Below are 27,813 nucleotides of genomic sequence, written 5' to 3' on the forward strand. Positions count from 1 at the left end.
TGAATATATATATGGTTAATCCAAAAAAAGAACAAACAAGAAGAAACAATAACTCGAGGATGTAGTATAAATGCTGTATTATCAGACGCTAAGGATACACACACACATACACACATGCGCATGTATATGTATATATATCGATATCATATTTACACTAGCAATTCGAGTTTACATACATATTAAACGGCATAATATAATATAATGAAGCCCACATAAAACTACGAATGCATCCTCAACATATAATAAATCTTACTCCTTTGAATTAACACAATCATTCTCTCAGCTATTAAGTATTTTACAATAGAAAGATTCCTAATTAGATCCAATTAAAAACACTAATAATTCGTTTTAAAAACTCCACTAATTAGATTTAACAGATCAATATAAAAGTATTACGAAGGAAATGATGTCTTTAACTATATGAATAAATCTAGAACGTTCACGAAAATTTAAATTTTGGCTTGAGAGAAGAAGAGTAACTCTGGAATTGCAAAATGCAAAAGAATGAAAGGAAACTTCCAAGCATTGGGTGATATGAATATTTACCGAGACAGTGACCGATCTGTTCTCGTTTGAAAATCGTTGAGGCCTGATGACTGAATCACGATTCTACGTTCCTGAATATATGTATATGTATCCGCGCATATATATATATAAATATATACCAAGCAATTAAGGGTTTAGCAACGAATTGCCTTACCGCACACCGAATTTAAGGCAATTCGTTGCTAAACCCTTAATTGCTTAGTATTACTTAAATTTTCCTCGAATGAGGCTTTTACATGCCCATGACTACTTGTTGTAATTGATAATTATTCCAAATTAATTAATTTCACCCTTCATTGTTACTCATATATATATATATATATAATATATATATTATATATGTGTGTGTGTGTGTGTGTGTATACGTGTATGGGAGCGTGTGTGTGTGGTGTGTGTCTATGGATGGATGTATATATATATGGCCTACCTGGAATCACATATCTATGAAAAATCCAAATATAAGTACGGCCAGTCTTTCTACAAATACCTGTTGGAGAACTGGAAACGCTACTTAGATGATTGCCTCATCCTATGGTCCCACACACTCGACCAACTTATAGACTTCAAAAACCTTATCAACAGTGTAAATAACAACATTCAATTCACAATGGAATGTAGTCAGGACCAACTCCCTTTTCTTGACATTCTAATCATTAAAAAAGGCGTCAACATTGAAACTAACATCCATTACAAACCCACTGACTCTAAACAATACCTTCTATTCACCTCCAATCACCCAAAACACACAAAGACAAATATCCCCTTCAACCTAGCGAGAAGAATCTGCACAATTGTCTCAAATGACGCAACACGAAATAGAAGACTCCGGGAACTAAGGGCAATTCTTCTTGAAAGACATTACCCGGCATCACTAGTAGACAACGGAATAGAACGGGCCAAATCAATCAGCACTCAAGACCTACGAAAACCTAAACACATCCACCGTACAGTAAATAGCCTCCCCTATCTCTCAACACACAACCCAAGGAATGCAGAAGCTTACACTATTATATACAACAACATTCCACAACTAAATCAAGACCCACGCCTGAAAAAATTACTGGCAGCTCATAAAATAATAAAAATTAAGAGACAACCTAAATCCCTAAAAAACCTCCTCACCAACGCAAAATTACACAACACAAACCCACCGCCCACCATCAAAATATGTGGTCGCCCCAACTGCAGGACTTGCATCCACCTCATTGAGGGATCGACGTACCAGTTCCGCTCGGGACACACATTCATCATAAAAAATAATTTCACGTGCGCATCAACAAATGTACTCTACGTCATAAGGTGTGAAGGATGCCGCGAAGACTACATAGGGCAAACGAGCCTTACCTTCAGAGAAAGAATGACAGTTCGCCGACAACAACTGAGGGACCCCTCCACAAGACAGATACCACTAAGTGGACACTTAGACCATTGTGCACACAATAAGTCCCCCAAATTCTTAGTCTTCCCACTATACCAATGCTCGGACAACACCACAGACCAAACACGAATAAATAGGGAAAGTAATCTTATTCAAAAATACAGACCACAACTAAACATACTCTAACATACCCCCTAGGCACACATCCAGAGCAAGCACACAGGGACACGCGCACACTCGCGACATATCATGCAGGCGGACACATGCACGCATCGGTACACATAGGGCACACTAGCGGGCATTGACCACACACATACGCGGCACGCACACACATGCATTATATATATGTATGTTATGTATGTGTGTGAGTGTTGTGTGGGTTGTGTGTGTGTGTGTGCGTTGTGTGTGTGTGTGCGTGTGTGTGTGCATGTGCATTGTGTGAGTGTATGTATTTATATGTGTATATGTTTTATATATATGTATATATGTGTGTGTTGTGTGTGTATGCATTGTATATGTGTATATGTGAGTGCATTGCTTGTGTATGTGTGTGGTATGTAGATATATATGTGTGTGTACGCTATATGTATATATTTTGTGTGCGTGTGTGTGTGCATTATATATATGTATGTGTATATGTGTGAATATATATATATATATGTGTGTGTATATATATGTGCATTATGTGTATGTGCATTGTGTATATGTATATTATATGTATGTGTGTTGTATATGTATGTGTGGTGTATATGTATGTGTACATTATGTGTATATGTATGTGTATGTGTGCATTGTATATATGTATATTGTATGTGTGTATATGTGGTATATTTATGTATGTGTAAGTAAACACTATATATATGTATATATGTATATATGTATATGCATTGTCTATATATATATATTATATATTGTGTATTGTGTATGTTATATGTATATATTGTGTATGTGTATTATATATATGCTGTGTATGTGTATTGTATGTATATATGTGTTAGGTGTATTTGTGTTGTATTTATATTATGTATGTATGTGTGCGTGTGTCGTGTGTGTGTGTTGTGTGTGTGTGTGTGTTGTGTGTGTGTGTTGTGTGTGTTATATGTGTGTATATTATATATGAATATATGTTATACTTTTGTGTTGTCTGTGTGTATTATATCTGTGTGTGTTGTGTGTGTGTGTTCTGTATGTGTGTGTGTTGTGTGTGTGTGTGTGTTGTGTGTTTGTATATTATGTGTGTTTGTTTGTTGTGTGTGGGGGGTGAGATATGCGTGTGTGTGTTGTGTGTGTGTGTATGATGTGTGTGTGTGTGTTTGTATAAATGTATATGTAGTGCGTGTGTATGGCCCGCACACACGCGTAGACGCGCACGGGCGGGCACGCATATATACACACACCATCCTACCCCAAAAAATTCTACCCCAAAAAAACACACATCTATTTTCGGCACCCTGGAACCTTTCAAAAACAGCCCCCCCCACACACGCAGACGCTTTTATACGTGTGTATGCACGCACAGAGGGGCACGCACAATCACACCAGGTTCACCACCATACAGGCACATATATACACACGCAGCACCATGTCAAATGCCATCCACACTCATGCATGCGTACACACGCACGCACACGCACACATGCGCACGCACACACACGCACACGCAACACCATGACAACCACACACACTTGACAGACAGACGCCATCTGACCAAATACTACAGACACACAGACACATCTATTCACACCACATGTATGTGTATGCACGCACAGATACACGCAGAGAGACACACATATTCACCTCATCCTAACCTCAAAATCATTGATGCTTGAAGGAAAGCCAAAAAAAAAAAACGGGTACATCTTTTTCAATTCTACATTTCTGCTAAAACGGACAGGACAGTAAACAACCTTGCCTCGAATTCATAATATTCTGTACTGGCCCTGAGATGTATAATATATTTGTTTTAATCTTTTCTGCCCATTTTTTCAAATATTCTCATCATACTGTTGTACTTTCTTATGTCCTTAACATGCCCCTGTTACCAAAAACTGTATACATACATGTAATGTGGCAATTTGCAACAACCAATAATTAACGCAACCAAACTTCCAATAATATATTTGTTTTATTCTTTACTGCCCATTTTTTCAAATTTTCTAATCACACTGTTGTACTTCTTTATGTCCTTAACATGCCCCTTTTACCAAAGACTGTATATATACATGTAATGTGGCAATTATATAAAAAAAATTAGAATTCATAATATTCTATGCTACTTTTGACAATCTTTCTCCAAAGAGTGAAACCGGTTAAGTAAATAAACATCTTTTAAATTGCATTTTCAAACTTCTTTCGTATATATATATATATATATATATATATATACATAGTGCGTGTGAATGCGGTTATGTATATATATATATATATATATATACAAATATGAGAGAGAATCCACTATGTCGAGGCCCTTACGCCAAAGAGAGATCCGTATGTGTCTCAACGTGAAAATGATAAGCCGAACTACTCGTACTTTTGACCACGTGTTAATATCCGGCGTGCAGTTCGACAAATTATATTTTATGACGAACTTCACTGATGATCTGCAGATCAATTGTCTAAGTAAAATTGCATAAGTTATTAACAGTGAAACAATTGTATGGGGTTAATCTATATTTTTGTTATTTTTCGTTTGTCCTGCTCGCTTACTTTCATAGTGTGATATTTTTTTCTTGAGAACAATTCTTCGTGGTTGAGACTCATGCGGATCTCTCTATAGCGTAAGGGCGTCCACATAGTGGATTCTCTCTCATATTGTGTATTAATAATATTTACTGAATCTCAGATTCTATGCGCTAAACCACTGGTGTTAATTGATGTTATTAAATTAATATCCATTTTTCACCCTCATTTTGATTTTAATTCTAAATTAATATTTTCTCAAACCAGCGTAACTACTGCAGTGAATTATTATGAAGTATTTATTTCTGGATTTGGCGCGGTAGAACGAGGGCATTTGAATATTACTGTGAATATAATAGGCCGAACTACTCCTATTTTTATATCGTGTTAATATCTGGCGTGCAGTTCGACAAATTATATTTTAAGAAGAACCTCACTGATGATCTGCAGATTAATTGTCTAAGTAAAATTGCATAATTTATTAACAGTGAAACAATTGTATGGTGTTAATCTATATTTTTGTTATTTTTCATTTGTCCTACTCGCTTACGTTCATACTGTGATAATTTTTTCTAGAGAACAATTCTTAGTGGTTGAGACTCATGCGGATCTCTCTATAGCGTAAGGGCGTCAACATAGTGGATTCTCTCTCATATTTGTGTATTAATAATATTTACTGAATCTCAGATTTCTATGCGCTAAACCACTGGTGTTAAATTGATGTTATTAAATTAATATCCAATTTTTCACCCTCATTTTGATTTTAATTCTAAATTAATATTTTCTCAAACCAGCGTAAACTACTGCAGTGAATTATTTATGAAGTATTTATTTCTGGATTTGGCGCGGTAGAACGAGGGCATTTGAATATTACTGTGAATATAATAGGCCGAACTACTCCTATTTTTTATATCGTGTTAATATCTGGCGTGCAGTTCGACAAATTATATTTTAAGACGAACCTCACTGATGATCTGCAGATTAATTGTCTAAGTAAAATTGCATAATTTATTAACAGTGAAACAATTGTATGGTGTTAATCTATATTTTTGTTATTTTTCATTTGTCCTACTCGCTTACGTTCATACTGTGATAATTTTTTCTAGAGAACAATTCTTAGTGGTTGAGACTCATGCGGATCTCTCTATAGCGTAAGGGCGTCAACATAGTGGAATCTCCCTCATATTTGTGTATTAATAATATTTACTGAATCTCAGTTTTTATGCGCTAAACCACTGGTGTTAAATTGATGTTATTAAATTAATATCCAATATTTTCACCCTCATTTTGATTTTTTATATATATATATATATATATATATATATTATATATATATTATATATATTATATATATATGGAGATAGATAGATTAGATAGATAGATGATAGATAATAGATAGATAGATAGATATATAAATATAGATAGATAGATAGATAGAGAATAGATAGATAGATAGATAGATAGATAGATAGATAGATAGATAGATAGATAGATGATAGATAGATAGACAGACAGATAGATGGATTGATAGGCGTTATAATTCTAACGGCTATTTCTGGCGGTGTCCAGGGCCATAATGCTAGAAATAGTTTGCAGCGATATGTAGAAAAACGCGACCAATCATAACAATAGCGCGTAAACTGATTCATTCGTTCGTTCAAGAATAATTGATCTTAAATTTGTCTCACTTAACGAAATCTTTCAATACTACTATTAATAAAAGTGCAGGCATCTTTAATTATATATATATATATATATATATATATATATATATGATATATAAAGTATGATATATATCATATATATATATATAATTATATATATAGATATATATATATATACATGTGCGTATCATTTAGGTTGACGAGGGAAGGATGACCTCCCCTTGCAAATACCGATAGGGCACAGAAAGTGCGCCAATAGCCAGCAGGCGAAGATGTTCTGCTGGGGCTACAAGCTACAATAACATCCACCCATAGTGATTAGCCATATTTAGATGGCAAACATACTTCACGTTGTTGTGCAGTTAATGTCCATACCTCGTTCAGAGATTTATTATTGCTTGTATACACTTTTTAAAGATCAGTGACGAAACGTCACTGGAAAAAGGATAGATGTATTTGCATTGGGACCCTTCCATCGAAAACCGTCGATTGCCGTGCGCTGATGACGGGTCAATACCCAGAAACTGTAGTCCGTGCGTATCACTTAGGTTGACGAGGGAAGAAACTTCCCTTTGCAAATACCGATAGGGCACATAAAGTTTGTCAATAGCCAGCTGGCGAAGATGTTCTCCTGGTGCTACAAGCTACAGCAACATCCACCCTTAGAGATTAGCAATATTTAGATGGGAAATATACTTCCGATTGTCGTGCAGTTACTGTCTATACCTCGTTCAGAGATTTATATTGTATATATATATATACATATTTATTCATATATATATATATATATATATATATATATATTATATAATATATATATATATATATATAGATATATATATATATAATATTATATATATATATATATATAAACAAATCAAATTGCGATAAAATAAAAATAATATAATCGCTGGTATTACTAACACAAGCCATATATTTTTCATATATCAGTACATTAAGGCGAATATGTGCTAGGAATACAGAAGCTTGATAAATTAAGTGAAATGATGATTAAAAACATTTACTAAACGCGTAATTCTCAGACTGCAGTTTCTTTCTTTTCAGCAATAAAGATAATTAATTTGCTCAGGGAGAATTCTTCAGTGAGACCCTGTCTTTCTGGGATCCTAACTCACTAGAAGCATGTGCTTCTAATGATTTACTCTCCCTAACTAATCATATCACTGCGCAGACTCCGAACGTCCCGACAAAACTAGGGAATTCTGGTATATCGCATGGCGCTCGTAATTTATCGAGAAATATGTAAACAAATCAAATTGCGATAAAATAAAAATAATTATAATCGCTGTATTACTAACACAAGACCATATATTTTTCATATATCAGTACATTAAGGCGAATATGTGCTAGGAATACAGAAGCTTGATAAATAAGTGAAATGAAGATAAAAAACATTTACTAAACCGGTAATTCTCAGACTGCAGTTTTTTTTCTTTTCAGCAATAAAGATAATTTATTTGCTCAGGGAGAATCTTCAGTGAGACCCTGTCTTTCTGGGATCCTAACTCACTAGAAGCATGTGCTCTAATGATTTACTCTCCCTAACTAATCATATCACTGCGCAGACTCCGAACGTCCCGACAAAACTAGGGAATTCTGGTATATCGCCTGGCGCTCGTAATTTATCGAGAAATATGTAAACAAATCAATTGCGATAAAATAAAAATAATTATAATCGCTGGTATTACTAACACAAGCCATATGTTTTTCATATATCAGTACATTAAGGCGAAATATGTGCTAGGAATACAGAAGCTAGATAATATATAATATATATATATATATATATAAGATATATATTATATATATATATATATACATATATAATATATATATATATACATGCTATACATATACATACAACATACATGCATACCACACACACACACACATATATATATATATATATATTGATAAAACGGTAAGATAACAAAAAAGAAAGAGACCTCAATATTATGTAAATAGAGGGAATTTATCTATACAATATGTTACATTACTCGGTAGTCAAGATAAAACTCTGAGTTTCAGATGCCGAAGTGGAAATCCACAACACCATCTCATCGGTTATCTGGCTATTTGAATACGTTATGAAAAATATACCCGTTAAAAATGAAGGGAAATTACTCTGTTATAACTCTGCTTTGCCTGCGTACTTATACATCGCTCGTATTTTTCGTCATAAAAATTATATAAAAATACATAAAAATATATAAAAATATATAAAAATATATAAAATCTTCTTGGGACATAACACAGAAAGCATTTCTATCCGTTTTCTTTAGGGGACCAAAAACGTAACAGAAAATTTAGTCACATGTGGCATGATCCGAAAAGCTCTGTCCTTGTATTTAGACATGTGGTAGGGTCTAAGCTGCTTTTCCAGATAAGCCATCTCTCCATTCAAAATTTATTTAAAAATATTAGTAAGAGGATTTCTAGCCTCTCATCTAATGAGGACATCTTCAATAGCGTGCCCCAGTTTATAATAAAGCTTTAAAAGATAGTGGTTTTAGCGAAAAAATAAAATATACACTATCACCAGCCCAACAATAAGGAAAAGGAATAATAGAAATAGGAAGGTCATCTGTTTACGCCCCCTTACTCACCCGAGGTGGCCTTCAATATAGGTAAATATTTCCTAGCACTGATAGATAGACATTTTCCAGTTAACCATGCTTATAGAAACTCTTCAATAGACACAATTTAAAAATTAGTTTTAGTTCAACTACCAATTTTAAAAACATAATCATCATAACATCAAAAAACACAAGAAGAAAACAGCTGTTCATGCAGGAATAAAGAATTGTGCCCGCTAAATGGAGCTTGCATGTCCAAGACCATCATATATGAAGCTACCGTAACTCTATAACCACTAAAGACACCGTTTCGACGAAGAAATACGTGGGCCTGACAGAGGGTATTAAGGCCAGGTTCAATAACCACACTTTGAGCTTTAGGCACTGGAACAAAACGACACAATTATCCAATCATATTTGGTCTTTAAAGAGATAAAGGTGGTCGATTATAACATACAATGGAGATTTTGGCCAGATGTAAGCCATATACTAACGGCAGCGGAAGGTGCGGTTTATGCGACATGGAGAGATGGCTTATCTAGAAAACAAGCTTAGACCCTACCACATGTCTAAATACAAGGACAGAGCTTTTCGGATCATGCCCACATGTGACTAAATTTTCTGTTACGTTTTTGGTCCCCTAAAGAAACGGATAGAACATGCTTTCTGTGTTATGTCCCAAGAAGATTTTATATATTTTTATATATTTTTATATATTTTTATGTGTTTTTATATAATATATTTTATGACGAAAAATGCGAGCGATGTATAGTACGCAGGCAAAGCAGAGTTATAACAGAGTAATTTCCCTTCATTTTTAACGGTATATTTTTTCATAACGTTTTCAAATAGCAGATAACCGATGAGATGGTGTTGTGGATTTCCACTCCTTCGGCATCTGAAACTCAGAGTTTTATCTTGACTACCGAGTAATGTAACATATTGTATATATATATATATATATATATATATATATAATATATATATATATATATATATATATTATATATATATTTGTGACATAAAGTTTTATCTACTCAGCTACTTATATAAAGTATAATTTGGCAAACAAAAATGTTGAATGTCATTTTTGTATAGTATTTGTCCTTTTCAAAATATTTTATCATATATTTTCGTTTGTCTCCAAATATACACTCGAGCTGAAAATCTATATGACTACAGTGGGCGAAATAAATTCGAAATGTAAGGAAAAGTATCGTAACCTTGCGTGTGTAGATAATGTTGTGTTATACATACAATATAAATGACTTATCAGATATTGGCCTTGCAAGATGTTTGTTCTGCTCTTTATTTTTAATAAACCCACTGGCAGTTTCCAAAACTAGTCCCTCAACATACACTCAATCTTATGGTTAGCCACTAACTTCCTAAACTGAGAAGGTTAAAGAATGCTGAAATCCCGATCACTCTTACTCGTAGCGAGGTAAGCAGACACTTATTTCCCCCTAGATATAAAAAGATGTGCTTATATATTATATCAAATGTCCATATGACAAATTCTCTCGTTGAGAGTAACGCAACATTGTGTTCTATCTCTATTTCGACACTTACGCACATAATTAAATAAATATATATATATATACATATATATATATATATATATATATATATATATATATATAATATATATATATATATATATATATATATATATATAATATATATATATATGCAGCGGTAATCACACTAGGAGAGAAACGTTCATAGACGTGAAATCTGACCACACAGCACACATACTGCACATACAGGGGAACATGCGCAAATAACAAACTGCTTCAGCACACAAGTATAAGAACAACATACCCAGAGCAAAAACAGAATAAAACAAATTGACCGCACAGCAAATTGACAATAAAACTGATCAAATGAAGATAAACATCTAGAATATGTCACCCAAACGTAACTTCACTAGCGTCAACGATTCATCGTTTCACTCACATGAATTTACGAGAATCTCCTCAAAAACAACGATGTTATTTTACAAAAGGCTCGCAAACACCTTTTTCTATGTGATCAGCTTTAAAAAATTGTTAAGGTACTAGGATGTTTTCCTAATTTTCTTATCATGAAACCAATGGTAGCCTTAATTCATAAATAAAGAAATTATATCCACCAATGCAGTGTTAGGCTCTCATATTCATCGTTCGATGAATATTTAGTTGTCTGAAGTCAGATCTGTCCAACATGGGCGGCTGTTAACGGACACGATGTCTCTGACCTCATAACTCTGACACGCACTCGTTTAAAATTCCAGCCACGGTAAGTTCAGGAGTTAGATTTTGAGGAATTATATGTGTGTTTGTGTATACTCTGTTACTTGTTTAAATCATTTGACTGCGGACATGCGGGAGCACCACATCAAAGTGTTTTGTACTATATATATATATATATATATATATATATATATATTCTTGTAGATATGTATGTTGTCACTTTCTTGGTTGCATTGTCGAATCGTTTTATGACTGAGTGTATATTTGGGGTAGGTATATAATATAATGCAAAACACTGCATGCTTATATGAGAATTATTTGTAAATATATGTGGTGTAAATGTATCAAAAATATAAAAAAAGTTTACGGCAAACGAATGTAAATAAACATTCTAACGAATTCTAAGAAATTGGAAAATAATTTTAGTAAAAATACTAATCATATATATTCGTAGAACGTGATTTGAAATTCACATTTCATAACATCTGTGTTATTATAACGATACGCATAAATAAATATACGTGCGTGTTTGTGTATGCGTGTTTAAGTTTATTTGTATCTGTGTGTATGTATCGGTGCGCGCGCATGTATGTTTCATTGTTCAGTTTTATTTCAAAAAGTTTTGTCAATAGAGAGTCAGTTTGTAAATTAGATCGCAGTGTTCCTCATTGGAATTTCAACATGAGCAACTATGTGTTCCTGCTTGTATGTATGTATGTATGTAGGTATATGTGTATACGTGCATATTTGTATGCTTTGTTTTATGTATGTGTTCTAAGGCATGTAGTTGTATATCTAGACATGCAGATATATACTTAAATAGTGTTAGGATAATTCGATCCCGTTTATTTCTTCCTTGGTTATTTTGTCCCTAATCAATTCGTTGTTGATTATTTCATCCCCACGTCATTTCGGCACTAACCAATTCGTCCCAAAATACTATTAAGTGAGATTTTCGGAGGAAAGTTTAGAACAATCACTTTAGAATTAAAATTGTCGTTGTATAGTTTTAGATAATTTTTTTCTTTCTTTAACCCCTACCTCAGGCTTTTCCCCTTCTCTCCCTCTCTCTCTTCTCTTTCTCTCTCCCTCTCTCTCAAATATCTGTGTTGAAAAGTTTACAAACAGATTTTCAAGCAAATCAAATTTAATTTATTCAAGACGCATACACATGAACATGACTACCTGGAAGTTCATAACGTCAGCGAAAAAAAAAATGTAAGGGATCGATCACGAAAATTATATATACAAAACATTTAAGTGAAGATGTATTGAAGAGATACTGGAGGTGCGAAAATTATGTGTGCAAAGTGAGACTTAATAGAGATGAAAATTATAAAGAGCTCGAGGAGATTGGTATCCACAATCACGCTTCAACTGCTGCAGATGTAAATGCAAGGATAAAAGTTTTAAATATTAAAGTAAAGTCTATTTCATCTTGTGATACCCCTCACTCACTTATCATTACTAAATTTCAGAATTGTCGTAAATACCATCGTTTGCAGTGCTTAATAGGAAAATTTGATGTTATAGGCTAGTTGATTCCAGCAATCCTGCCAACGCACTTACAAATGTCGGGTTTTCCATTTGAAGTGAATACTCCTACCTTGAAAATGAGGAATATCTTGACAGTGGTTTGAAAGATTCAAAGCGAATTCTAATGTTTGCAAGTGACGAAGCACTCCAATAGTTACAACACAAGAACTGGCTGCGAATAGAGTGTTGCTCTAGTATATATTATCAGTTATATATATACTTCAGATTGATAATTTTAATACCCCAGGATGTTTCACCTTGCTCTGTGAAAAAAGTCACGACACATTTAGTAGATGTTTTGCCAAAATAAATGAATTACTGCAGAAAGAGTGACCTGAGAATATAATTATGGATTTCGAAAAAGCAGCGCGTAACGGATATCTGGATTCATTTCCTGGATCGGATTTATCCGATTTGGTATGCTGCATGTTTTATTTAGCATAAAATGTGTACAAACATGCTGTGCAAAAATTACTAAAATGCAGATATCACGATTACAGTATTAGCCTAAAAATTTGGTGGTGTGTTGCCCTTGCCTTCTTGTCAGTTGATGATGTTGTAGATGGATATGAACAACTTGTAGATAATGACGATATTCCACCGTCAATTTAATCCTCTTTTGAAAAAAGTTTATATAGAACCACCTAGAAGAAGGGGACGGAGGAGGCGATTCCTTTAACCTTCATTTCTAGTTTAGAACCCTGCCATAAGGCGCTGAAAAGTAAAATGAATATTAGTCTTCCAAATAACTGGGAACTCATTGATGTGATTACATGTGAGGAAACGTTTGTCAGTACCAAATTGCAGAAGTTTATGTAAGGAGAAAAACCAAGCCAAAAGAAAAAATACAGATATGAAGCTGCGTATGAAAAATCTTGGAAAAATATGATCCAAGCCCAAAAATTATTTTTCTAAAGGCAATTACACACAATGTAACATTGTCTACCTTAAGAAAGGTAGACATGTAATCCAGCGAACCTTAATACAAATGTTTGTAATTCAGATATTCAATCTTACATTTTTCCTATGATCTCGACGAAGTGGTTGACGACAAATTGATTCGGAACAAATTAAACGGGCACCATGTAACTGAAAAATCCATGGAAAGTTTTACATATTTTTCCCGTGATGGATTTGTATTGTGTAGTATTCGAATTAGCTTTCGCTGTTCCGGTCATGAGAACCGTAATTTCTCAAGATGGTATTTATGTATATATATATATATATATATATATATATATTATATATATATATATATGTGTGTGTGTGTGTGTCAGTGTGTGAACACGGGTGCGTGTATGTATATGTGTGTTAGTGCATGTGTCTATGTGTGTGCGTGATTGTGTGTGACTCTGTGTGTGCGTGTTTGTATAGGGTTGTTTTAAAGCGAGATTGTTCTGATTTGCATGAGAAGAAACTTTCTTTGGAAATGCAAAAGTCACAAAACCACTTGAGCTTCAATATATCTTTCGGAAATCAATCATTTCTATGACGGATATTTTGATTTCTTGACCTCCATTTCTAAATCATACACGGCCTGCACGCAGGATATTGTCTATGAATAACATATGGGGACATTCAGACCTTTAATTTAGTTAAAATATTTATAATATTGAATGAGCAGATTATGTTGTAAAGCATAGTGAATGAAACTAATCATTTGTAAGGAAGTTGGCCTCAATTATTTCTCGTAACTTCAAAGACCAAATACTGGCACTCTGGTAAACGTCCCTGATTATTTGGTATAGTGTGTTTGATTAAATATTACCTACTGAACGTGAATACCTCTCCACAAATTCTCACCATCTAGGATAGTTTGTTTCCATGAAGGAAGTACGGTATAATATAATTCGTTTGAGATTTGGTTGATAATTCTTATAGGGCAACCCGAAATATTTATATCCTTGAATGAGTTGGTATTCGTGTAATATTCTCAATAGTATTTACTGTAGACAGGTGTTCACCGAGAGAATCACTGAATCACCGAAACAATACTTATTCTTGATGCAATTGTATCTGCAGGGAACGGTATCATAATGTGATCTTAATTTCTTGTTCTTCAGAGTTGTTTTTAGGCAAACATCGAACATCTCACTCTTCAATCACTCCTTGTTAACAATTATTTCCACGTGTTCGGTTATAAAATTTGATTTCAATTACACGGAAAAGAAACATGTGAAGTGACATTATCAAATAAATTTTATTTAGAATACGTTTGACTACAGTAAAAGTAAGAAAGCTACACGCCATTACCTTATGCGTTGCTAGATAGCAACGTCTATTTAATTAGGTGCACTACAAAGTTTAATTGTTCTTTGATCCTTAACAATCACTCTTATACACCTTAATGGTCATAAAGAATAGATTTAATTTCATTTCTACAACCTGCTTTTCTGAAAACTTTGATATATGTCATCAGTATTTGACGTGGGAAACAACTCAATTGCAGAGATTTTTAATGCTACGTTTTAAAACTTCCATGTAAATTTACCTCGAATGTGAAGCACGGAAATCATACCTGAAATTACCGAATCCGGTTAGCAATTAATGTCGTATAAGAACAGAACATTTAGTGTTTATATACGAATCTAGTTATATTATGAAGTAATAAACGTTCAAAGATAATCCGGGAATTATTCCTATTTATTCTTTTAAATTTATGATTCAATGCAAACATATTTATCACGTTAAAGATAATTAAGTTATCTTAAGGATTAATGCTGAAGTAGTGTAACTAATTATCTGGAATACTGGATATTGGAAAATGCATGCCAAGGGCATTTATTTCAAAGTATATATTGTACGATAAATAAAAAAGGATTACGTTTCATTGATATTTTCCTTTTGATCTACTCATTTCACCTGACGTGCGCACGCACGTCCATTCATACATGCATACATAAATGCATGCATACATAAATGCATGCATACATACAAGCATAGATACACACACACACGCGCATATATATATATATATATATACATATACATACATGGATACATATATATAAATTGTGCATAAGTGTGTAACGATGTATTACACATCATAGGATTTGTATTCGCTGAATCCGGGGGTGTTTACACTTAAGGGATTTGGCGATGAGTTACATACCTTTTACCTTTCTCCTCAAACAAGTGATTTTTTACGTAGAACAAGTACATTTTCTAGACCTATTCATATATATATAGGCATGTATATATATAATTGTGTATATATATATATGTATATATAGACGTATATATATATATATCTATATATATATATATATATATATAATATATATATATATACATATACATACATGGATACATATATATAAATTGTGCATAAGTGTGTAACGATGTATTACACATCATAGGATTTGTATTCGCTGAATCCGGGGGTGTTTACACTTAAGGGATTTGGCGATGAGTTACATACCTTTTACCTTTCTCCTCAAACAAGTGATTTTTTACGTAGAACAAGTACATTTTCTAGACCTATTCATATATATATAGGCATGTATATATATAATTGTGTATATATATATATGTATATATAGACGTATATATATATATATATATATCTATATCTATATATATATATATATATATATATATATATATATGCTGCATAAAAACTAAATACATTTTTTTTTTAATAACCTTAAAGTATTTAATTTCAAAATTCTTGATAGTTGATAATCATGCGTTTGTGGTTGATATTATATTGTATTTCTGCTGCGAACTCTTTGCAACAGTTAATATAACTTACAAACGATATACTTCTATTAGATCCATCTTTAAACATTTCTAAGGAATTTTATAACAATGGAACGATGCCTGGATTAATGCAAGGAACATCACGCAGTTTCACTGCTACAAACTAATTAAGCCAGATTGTCTTTCACTTGAGATATGAATTTTTTTTTAAAATCATTTATTGTAGCTGATGAGTTTATTGCAAATATGGATTGAACGGAGCTTATTGCAGTAATAGGTGTTATTTTTCCCCAGCTTTAGAAGCCATTAAAGCAGCACTGGAGAGATTGTTAATGTACACATTATTCATATATATTTATACCTTTCGAAACTTTATATATTCCTGCAATAGAAAATAAGCTGACACTTATTTGGAGTCTTCCTTTATGTTAACTATGGTGTAATATATGTTTTAGTATTCTTATAGCATTATCACCCATTATATACATACTGTTGTGTAGGGAAAATATATACCCCTCCCGTGAAAAAAAAAATGGTAATTGATAGCCATTATAAATAGACCAGTAGCCAATGCGAGTAGACCGAGTACGAGAAGACAGCTGTGTCTGTGCTGATATAGTAGTTATTCTGTAATACTGAGTGGGCATTATAACAATCGAAAGCTTTGAGGGTAATAACATTGTACGACTGGGACTCCTGCAGTGCCAGATAATACAATTCTGTTGACGACTTCGGAATGAAACAATATCTGCCAGAGCAACAATCGTTGTCAAAAGACAGATACAATAGTGACAAAAGAATGTCGTACAAGAGTGGCGACGGGGAAACACAAATTTAAGCGGAGTGAAAGGAAAACAAAATTCACACAGAGAGTTTAAACTAATTCAACGTGGAGAATAAAATATCTCGACATAAACGAAAAAAGATCTCGTGCAAATTTAAGAAAATCGTAAAATATGGAAGACTTGTTAGCTGAGATACTTGGGTTGCTAAAACAGCAAAAAGAACAACAGAACGAACAACGAGAAAAACAACAAGGATTGCCGCAGCAAATTTTACAACTGATGCAGTTGAATAACCAAACTGGAGAACACATTTTCACCTGGCCATGTAGCAAATTCCAGAAACGAATTCAAATATAACCCCGAAGAAATAGTAACCATCCAGGCTTACTTTCGAAGATTTCAATAGATATTTCAATCCTGAATTAGTACAAGGAAAAACAGCGCAATTTTAGCTTTAAGTTTAGTGTTGGAGATATAAGGGATCTCTTCGTGGAAACTATAGATCTGGCGAGCCTGGTTATAATATGGGGCGTAATTGATAAAGGCGTCATTAGTTGATAAGTTGATTTTGATAGATATACCAGTCAATATGTTACTAAGGGAACATACAGGGTGATTGTATAGGATGTTGATATATTCTAACGACTGACTGGATTTATGTAAAGGGTAATATAGATTCACATCTAAGTCGTGGGTGATTCTACGTAATTAGCAAATGTGACGTTAGTTTGAAAAGACACATTCAGGTTAAAATTTCTTTTTAATCTAAAAAGGGATTTACTGGCTCGTTTGACAGCAGATCGAAATAAAGTACTGCCTATAAGTAGTGCATCATCCCTGTACTGGAATTTGAAGAGGTTGCGGAAATCTTGATTAGTTTGGGTCAGAAGGAATAGGCCGACCACTTCAGTAACCTGGCGGGAGTCGGATGAGCGAATGAGTTTTATTAAACAAATCCTTACACAGGTTGCAGCCCCAATAATTATCCTTGAAGTAAATTAGCGATTTCATAGCAGCTAGAATGATGTCGATGTCTGATCGGGAGTAATGTACATACATTCTCGCGAAGATTAGGGCCATATTTAACATGATAGGTGATATGGGAACACAATAATTAGGAATAAAAAAGATAAGGAAATGCGTAGTTTATTAGGATGGGAGTGGAACCAAGTGAAAACGTCACCAGTACAATTTAGAAGTGTAGCTAAATCTTTACTCCAACTAATAGGCTAATTCAACTCATGTCTGATTTAGTAGGGCAGATCAGTCTAATAAAAGATTTAGTTTAGATGTCGGGTATATAGTCTTTCAGGATGAAGTGAGCCGGGTTAGGTACGTTTGGTTTACTTCTCTCTCCTGGTCTAAGATCCTAGATATGCTTACAATGGCGGTTCTTAATGACATTCAGAGCACTGCTTTGGGATATATGATAATCCCCCTCCTCACAGATTGTCGGACCTTGTGCCTATCACTCGAAATAATTATTATTGTTACTAAAAATCCTACATTGGTAGCAGTAATATTTGTAATAACATAAGTCGGCGAGCTGGCAGAAACGTTAGCACACCGGGCGAAATGCTTAGCGATATTTCCTCTACTGTTACTTTCTGAGTTCAAGTTCCGCCGAGGTCGACTCTGCCTTTCATCCTTTTGGGGTTGATAAATTAAGTACCATTTACGCACTTGGTCGATATAATCGACTTAATCCCTTTGTCTGTCCTTGTTTGTCCCCTCTGTGTTTAGCCCCTTGTGGGTAATGAAGAAATAGGTATTTCGTCTGTCTTTAAGTTCTGAGTTCGATATTCCACCGAGGTCGAGTTTGCCTTTCATCCTTTTGGGATCGATTAAATAAGTATCAGTTACGCACTGGGGTCCATATAATCGACTTAATCCGTTTGTCCTCTCTGTGTTTAGCCCCTTGTTGGTAGTTCTGAGTTCGATATTCCACCGAGGTCGACTTTGCTTTTCATCATTTTAGGGTCGATAAATTATGTAACAGTTGCGTACATAATCCACTGGCTCCCACCCCTAAAATGTTGGGTTTTGTGCCTAGAATAGAAAAGAATATTTGTATTAAGTTAATTGTAGTGTAGTAGGCTTTGTTTTATTTTTATTATTAATATTTCATAACAATAATTATCATCACACCTACAAAATAACGGTTTCTGCATTATTTCATTTCTGTTATTTTTTTTCCTTCCTATGTTTTCATATTTATTCTTATCTGCTAGTTCAGTACAAAACATCTTACGCTTAGCTGTTTTATATTCTTAACACTGTTTTGAAATGTTTTCACGCAGTTATTTTCTATTAGAATATGAATCATTCATTATGAATACAAGTTGACATAACTCCCAACTAACAATAGGATATTCAACATTTAATAAATCATACATTTTCAGTCACCTATAAATTGTGAGTGTAAATTCAACCATTAACTGTACTTAGAAATGTCATTTCAAAAAGTAACAATTAATTATGTTCGCCAAAATCACTTTGCAATACATTTAACACATTGCGTCGTCGTCATCATCATCATCATCATCATCATCATCATCATCATCATCATCATTCTCATCGTCGTTAGTGTTTTCTTTGTAATATTTCGTTCAGCTGGACTTCCATCTTCGTCAACTTAAATCTCGTCGACAATATCACCATAAGCATAGTAAACGCCATTACCTATTTCTTTACTACCCAGAAGGGGCTAAACACAGAGGGGACAAACAAGGACAGACAAACGGATTAAGCCGCTTATATCGACCCCAGTGCGTAACTGGTACTTATTTAATCGACCCCAAAAGGATGAAAGGCAAAGTCGACCTCGGCGGAATTTGAACTCAGAACGTAACGGCAGACGAAATACGGCTACGCATTTCGCCCGGCATGCTAACGGTTCTGCTAGTTCGCCATCACCATCACGCCATTATTTTCATCATCATAAGGCTGTGATCAGGTAGAATCGTTAGCGCTCTATGTAAACTGCTTAGCGTATTTCGCCCGTTATTATGTTCTGAGTTCAAATGCCGGTGATGTTGAGTTTGTCTTTAATCCTTTGGGAATCAAGAAAATATTTATCAGTTTAATACTGGGGTCGATGTAATCGATCCATCTACTCCGCCCGAACAAGCTGGATTTGTACCAACATTTCAAATTGTTATAATCGTCACCATAGTTATCTTCGAAATCATGAGAATCATCATTACTTTCCTCCCACTATTCACGCACCTCAACATCTACGCCATCATACTCATATTACCATTATCATCAACATCCTCACCTTCAACATTATTTTCATCCTCACCGTCACCATACTGTCCAGCATTACCCCTAAAATCATCATAGCCTCCGCCGCCAACAACGTTTCAATTATCACCGTCACCATTAATTTAGTCTTCCTCATCAACGCTGTCGTCATCATACTCATCATCACACTATCACTATCATCATCGTCATCACGACCACCAACACGCCGCCATCATCATCATCATCTCACTATATCCCTCACCATCATCATTATAATCCTCATTGCTGGCATTATTTTGAATGAGGCCGATTTTTCTATTAGTGCAGTTGTCCAAAGAAGACAGGCATAGTGGCTGTCTGCTCTAGCAATTAGACAATGACATTTAAATCTTGCGCAATAAATAGTCTTTTCTACTCTAGGCACAAGGGCCGAAAGTTTGGGATAGGGAGCCAGTCGATTAGATCCCAATATGCAAATGGTACTTAATTTATCGACCACGAAAGGGTGAAGGGCAAAGTTGACCCCGACGGCATTTGAACTCCGAACGTGAAGACAGACAATTTATCGCCGCCTTTATACGCAATACATATTCTTCACTTACAGTAACTCCGCTCCCAGAATTGGTTAAAACAGATTGGTGGTATTATCAACAAAGAATAAAAAAAGAGCGAGGCATTCTCTATAATAAAGAAGTATCCAAAATTGGCAGACTATAAACAGCTTTTTGTCCTGTGCATGTCCGCAGTCAAACTACTATAAGCTACCTTACACTATCTACAATTGATGAAGCACTTTGAACATATATTCAAAGTTCCAAGTTCAATTGCTATTTACCTTGAAGTATAAGCTACTAACGTGTGTTGTTTATCATCCTAGTACTCATAAACTCGTTTCGGATCATTTTAAAGTCACGACTAATAACCATCGCGTTTGTTTGGAACTAAAATAGCACACCGAATGTAGTGACGGAAAACGTTCTCATAAATGCATACGGTTCTGAATTCCTTACTAAAGCAATTTGCTGGAGCATTCCTTCACTATTTGATAAAAAAAACAACTTTTTTCCAAATTCATGCAATAAATGTCTGACATATTCGTTTTAATTCCGACGAATCTCTAACATTAATCACTGGTGATAATTATGATAGGCATGCCACCGACATTATCTTGACGATAATCTTACATTATTTTACAACTAAATATGAACAATAATCCTTAAACATTTTCATTCCTCTGTCCCCTGAAAAATTTATGAACTACTAAATAAAATTCTATTTGGAACTATTATTCGAATTCTGTATATGTGATGCTGTGTGGGTGATACAATGTAAAATTGTAAAAGAAAAGTAAAACTGACTCTGATTGAAGCAAGTGGTTTCCACCATCAAAATGTTGAACAGTGACGACAAAATTCTCCACGATGACTGTCTGCCACAAACTGTATAACCTCTACTGAACATCAACGTTAAAATATTAATCGTAATTAAAAACAATAACATGTTGTCCTATTGTTGAAGAGTATCATCTAAATCCATTCGTTTCAATTCAATGAGTAACGACATGTTTCTCGAAATATTTTGATCATACCACTGTACACTTGTTTCTAATATGACGAGGCCTTCCAGTATATTGCTGGATCAAAATATATATCGATATAATTATACATATATGTATGCATTTTGAAACATATTTTGACATTTTCTTTTATATCATTTATGTGTGCATGCGTGTGCGCACGTGTGTACATATATACGTACGCACACATATAAACATAGATATTTAATGTTCGGCAGAATTAACAAAGTAACTCAAGGGCTGAAAGATCTCTGCTAACCCTCAAATTAATTACAGTTCAAAAGGTTATGAATTTATATACCGGCGATAATTTTACGTTAAGTGTACTTAAGTATGCATACATTTTCCGTAATTGTTTATTTATGCCGGTATTTACCGATCAATCTATTTGAAAACCATGAACATGAATTACGCATATGAACATGCAATTTTATTTTTATAATTTTATATACAAGGACATATCCTTACCACCATTATATAAACTTCAATAAGCTTTTTATCTACATGTTTAGTTTGACGCAGGAAACTCTCAGCCAATGAATCATTCTCTTACTTCTGCCTAATATACACTAGAATGGAGAAGGCTGCTTATTAACTTGGTATGGAGGAATGTCTAAAAGTACTGAAAGAAAGCCATTATTAAAGGGTTGACCCGTCTCGAAATATTTTTATGAATTCATTTTCTAAGAAATTTCCTATAATTTCGATTTCTCAATTTACAAATTATTTTAACTCCAATTTCTCGCAAATTTAAATATTCATTGCATTCACTGCGGAGGACTCTATTTTAATTTGGAAAGTTTTCCACTTCCTCTTTTAAGTTTTGATTCCCTACTAGCTAAATGTATGCGTAATGTAGAAACATTATTTATTGAATGAATTTTTTTTTAAATACCCGTAAAATTTCTGAGCGCAGGAGAGCTTTGAGAAAAGCCTGGAAAGTTGGGTATTAGAAGACGAGGAGAAAACAAATTTAACCACAAGTACCCGAGACTCGCACCTTATCCGCAATTTGCAAAGATTCTATATCACCAATCCAATATATACACAAACAAGTTGCATGAGCGACTTCAACAGTGACACGCACATGAATACACACTCGTGCACACAGATAGCTACACATACAAACAAATGAAAGTGAATGAATATGTGTTCGGGTGTAAGTCTTCGTGTGTGTATATGTGTGTGTTAGTACACACTGACAAAACTTCCTGCTGCACCACTTTTGTGACGTTCTGTCAGTGAAGAGATCGCGGTTTCAAAGCGACGAAAATATTTTGACACAAATTAAATTTTAATGTTGAAGTGAAATCTTGTATCCCTGCCGTAAGTGTTTATTTCCACACACACCAGCTGTAATTCGTTCTTAGTCGAAAGACGACTGTTGAAATGTCCTATTATTTGTGTTTGTGTAACAATCTTCGTTTCTTATCCGTCTTTGTTTTCGTATGCATTCGCTGCTTTCTTCTGAGGAATCTAACGATCTTAGTTTAGTTTTTCAAAGAGCTGGCCATATTGAAGCAATCTCGAGTATAACCAGCCGAAATTGTAAAGATAATCTGAAACTCGACTGAAGAAAGAAAACTCCGAATGACTCGTCCTTGTTTTCTTTGTATCGTCTATCTTGATGTTTTGTTGTCCCTTTTGTGTATCACCTAACTGTCTGGATGATTTGCGTTCTCGTCCCATTTTGTATTTTTATATATACAGGCACACCCACCGCATATACGAATATGCATATATGTACATATGTACACACAACACACACACACACACACACACATACACACACACACACACATATATATATATATATATATATATATATATACATATAAATCCGCCTATCACACACCTAGGACCGCAGATTCTATCCGTGATCTTGAGGGACCCAAAACCGTAATAGGTATTTGTCATGTATGGGCATGAGCCAAAAACTTCAGTTCTCGAATTTAGATATAGTTACGTGTATATTTTATCTTTTATATTTTCTCCTACCTATCAGAGTACCTTAGCTTTTATTCAAAAGGTTTTTATAGCGGTTATTGTCATTAATAACCGATGAGAATGCATCGTAGCACTTAAATTCGGCATTTGAAACTCTCAGTACTGTTACGACAATTTACTGATTATCCTAAATTATACATATATAAATATCTTCTACTTAACTAATAACGAGGTATGTTTCTTGTGTTGTCACTTTATTATTATTATTATTATTATTATTATTATTATTATTATTATTATTATTATTATTATTATTATTATTATTATTATACCTGTGTGTGTGTATGTATATGTATGTATGTATGTATGTATGTATGATGTATGTGCGTGGGTATGAAAATTCAAATTCAACTTTCAGAGAACTGATTAATTCGTGAAAATGGTAGTACCTGAAAGTCTATTATTGGTAATAAGGCTACTTATATTATGCATTACTGTCTCCTCTTTGCCTAAACAATATTCTCTATGTGAGTATATATTAAACTTCGAATGTATCTGAAATGAAATTTGAATTGGTATATCATCTATAAATTTTCTTCATTTAAACAGAATGTCCTTACTTCAATGATTCCCAGTATTTTCGATAGCAAGGTCAACCATTTGGCTTTCACTGTTATTACGAAACTATATTAGCGATTAATATTGTAAATACTTAGTGGGTTTCCCTTCTGGAGAATATAAGATGTAAGCTAAATTGTGTTTAGGTCCACATTAATCAACATACGATGAATTCCTGAAATGTAAATATTTTCTAAGTCTTCGTGAATAAGCGAAATCCATTCATCGAAAGCAAACCGAATAACTCCTGTATCAAACGTAAAATTGAAGCAAGATCGGTCACTGTTTAACCTCAATGGCTTTATAAATTCTTGGATTACAATCCTGTAAACAAATCGTTAGCTAACACTCAATAGTTGAGAAAATACCTGCAAACTTTATATGGCAATGTACCTTGTTAAAAGATGTATTCGTATTGTATTATACATAATATGCAAAGTTTAGTGATGACATTGACTCAGAAAATAGGCGAGCACGAGAACGGTTGCAACAACAGCAATTTATACAATCATAGAGGGACACTTTTTTATATTTTGGAAATGATAATATATATATATCTAATATAATAAAATGCCGAAAGTAATTTTTGTGTGTCAGTGTGTCATACAATGGCCCCTGTCTCACTATTCAATGACACTTCCACTGTTCCTCACGATGGGATGAGAGTAATGGTAGTTATAGGGACGGTGACGGCGGTGGTGAAGAGAGAGAGAAAGAAGTAAAGAAAAAGAGACGGACAGAAAGGGAGATTAAGAAACTTTGGGAGAGTTGATGATGTTTCATTAAAGGTAGTAGTGCTGAAGATGGCAGCGGGAGTAATATGAGGCAAAGAGGGAGGAAATGTACAAATTTCTTTAACTATGTCTCTTTGACATACATTCCTGTGATCAACATAATGAACACTATCATTTTTGTTTTCTTTCATACATATATATATTTATATATATATACATGCATACACACACACACACACACACACACACACATATATATATATATATATGTATATATATGTATATATATATATATATAATATATATATATATATATATATATATATATATATATAAAATACACTTTAATTGATATAAAGTTTACCCAAGATTAAACATGTTATATAGTAAATGTAAATATCAGTGTCTCACAGTTTTTCAACTTTATTAAACCCTTTCTACTGGAAGAACAAGGCCTCAATTTTTTTGGGGGGTGGGGGTGGGGTGATTAAGTCGATTACATCAATACCGCTACGTAACAGGTACTAATTATATGGAACCCGAAAGTTGACCTGGGCGGTATTCGAACTCAAAACCTAACGGCAAACCAAATACCGCTAAGAATTTCACCCGGCGTCCCTAAAAATTCTGGCAGCTAGGCGTCTTAATAATATCATATTATAATACGATATAATAAATGTGAATACCAGTGTGTCAGTGTGTCACACTTTTTCAACATTACTCCTAGAGTCCGTGACCGAACATATCATGCCATTTTGGAATCAGGCTGACTGCGTGAGTAACTTAAAATTATTCCGCGACGATTGCGGAACTACAGTCCTGAAATTTCGGATTCCCAAATTTTCGTTATTGCCATTCCTTAATTTTATATTTCTTTTTTACATGATTGTTTGCGAAAAATACCATCATCCCTGGATATGAGTCTGGAGGAAACAATTGCAGAATATTGTTCAAAACAACTCAGAGATCTTTTTGCAGATCATCTTATCATTCGAGATCAGTTGCTTAAAAGCTATATACTAGCTTAAAAGCCACCCGAACGCGCGGCATTTGACCCAGTATATATATATATATATATATATATATATATATATATATATATATATATATATATATATATATATACATATATATATTTAAGTAGGTGAATGAATTATCCTAGTATTGATAATTCGGTTAATCGATACCTTGGTAGCAAATTCACGTCAGAAAACACGGTTGTAGCTGCATGCCAAGGGTAGAACCCCGTGTTCTTGTGTGGTAATTTGTGTATTTTCTAAAATGAATAAACGAAAGAATGGAGTTGAACGAAGATGTTAACAAAATTCCTTTACTTTCAACACATGTTCCGAAGACTGCATATTCTTAATTCCGAAGGAATAAAGGGTGCATTATGCCGTCTTCTCATCAGGAAAGACAAGGAACTTCTAGGAAAGACAAGGAACCTCTATCAGCCTCAAGTTTGTTTGATCTGCATTATCACTGTGAACACCATGTTGGAAGCCATAAAAAAGTTTTTGTCCGTCTTGAGGCTGATATAGGTTCCTTGTCTTTCCTGATGAGAAGACGGCATAATGCACCCTTTATTCCTTCGGAATAAGAATATGCAGTCTTCGAAACATGTGTTGAAAATAAAGGAATTTTGTTAAAAATCTTCGTTCGACTCCATTCTTTCATTTATTCATTTAAAAAAAAAAAAATATATATATATATATATATATGTGTGTGTGTGTGTGTGTGTGGTGTGTGTGTGTGTCTGTGTGTCTGTGTGTGTATGTGCGTGTGTGCGTGAATGTGTGTATGCATATATGTGTGTATATGTATATATACATATATAAGCAGAGAGATGGAGAGAGAGATATACACTGTTTGCGTGTTTACATATATATACGTACTCTCGTATGTGCATACACGCACACACACTTTCACACAAGGAAGACTCTGATTGTAACAGAAACTTTGTAGCGTGTTAAAAAGGAATTAACGCAATAAAAAATGTCGAGTGAAACATTCAATTTCAAAAAGATCAGACTGGATGGTCAAGTATGGCTGATTAGATTATTAGTTTGCTTGATCTGCATTTACTTGGGATTATGTAATATCCGATATATAAAATGTATTTAACGTACATTCTTATTTAATCTTCAGTCTACTGACATTCATAGCTGATTTTAAATTAATAATGGATATTAGACTGCTATCGTATAATCACGATCAGTCTAGGAATTTCTAAGTAATACTAAAAGCTAGTTTTCTATATTCGGCCACGTACTTTCTATTTATCAACTCACGGATGTACTATACGCTTATTCCTAACATACCGTGTACACAATGCTGTTTCCTATACAAATATTCATTACTTACACCAATATAACTATCAGCTTCAGTATCTCAAGGTCATAAATTCATTTTATCCGTTTATTTGTTAATACATTAAGCGCCATTAGTAAGCTCTGATTAATATTTGAAGAGCGGGACATTAAACTATGTACATATGTACCCTGCTTTGATTGCAATTTGAATGATTTACCACTATATTGTATTCAATATCGATTAATAGATATTTATTCG

This window comes from Octopus sinensis, linkage group LG19 (assembly GCF_006345805.1).
Source record: "Octopus sinensis linkage group LG19, ASM634580v1, whole genome shotgun sequence".
Classification (NCBI taxonomy): Eukaryota; Metazoa; Mollusca; class Cephalopoda; order Octopoda; family Octopodidae; genus Octopus; species Octopus sinensis.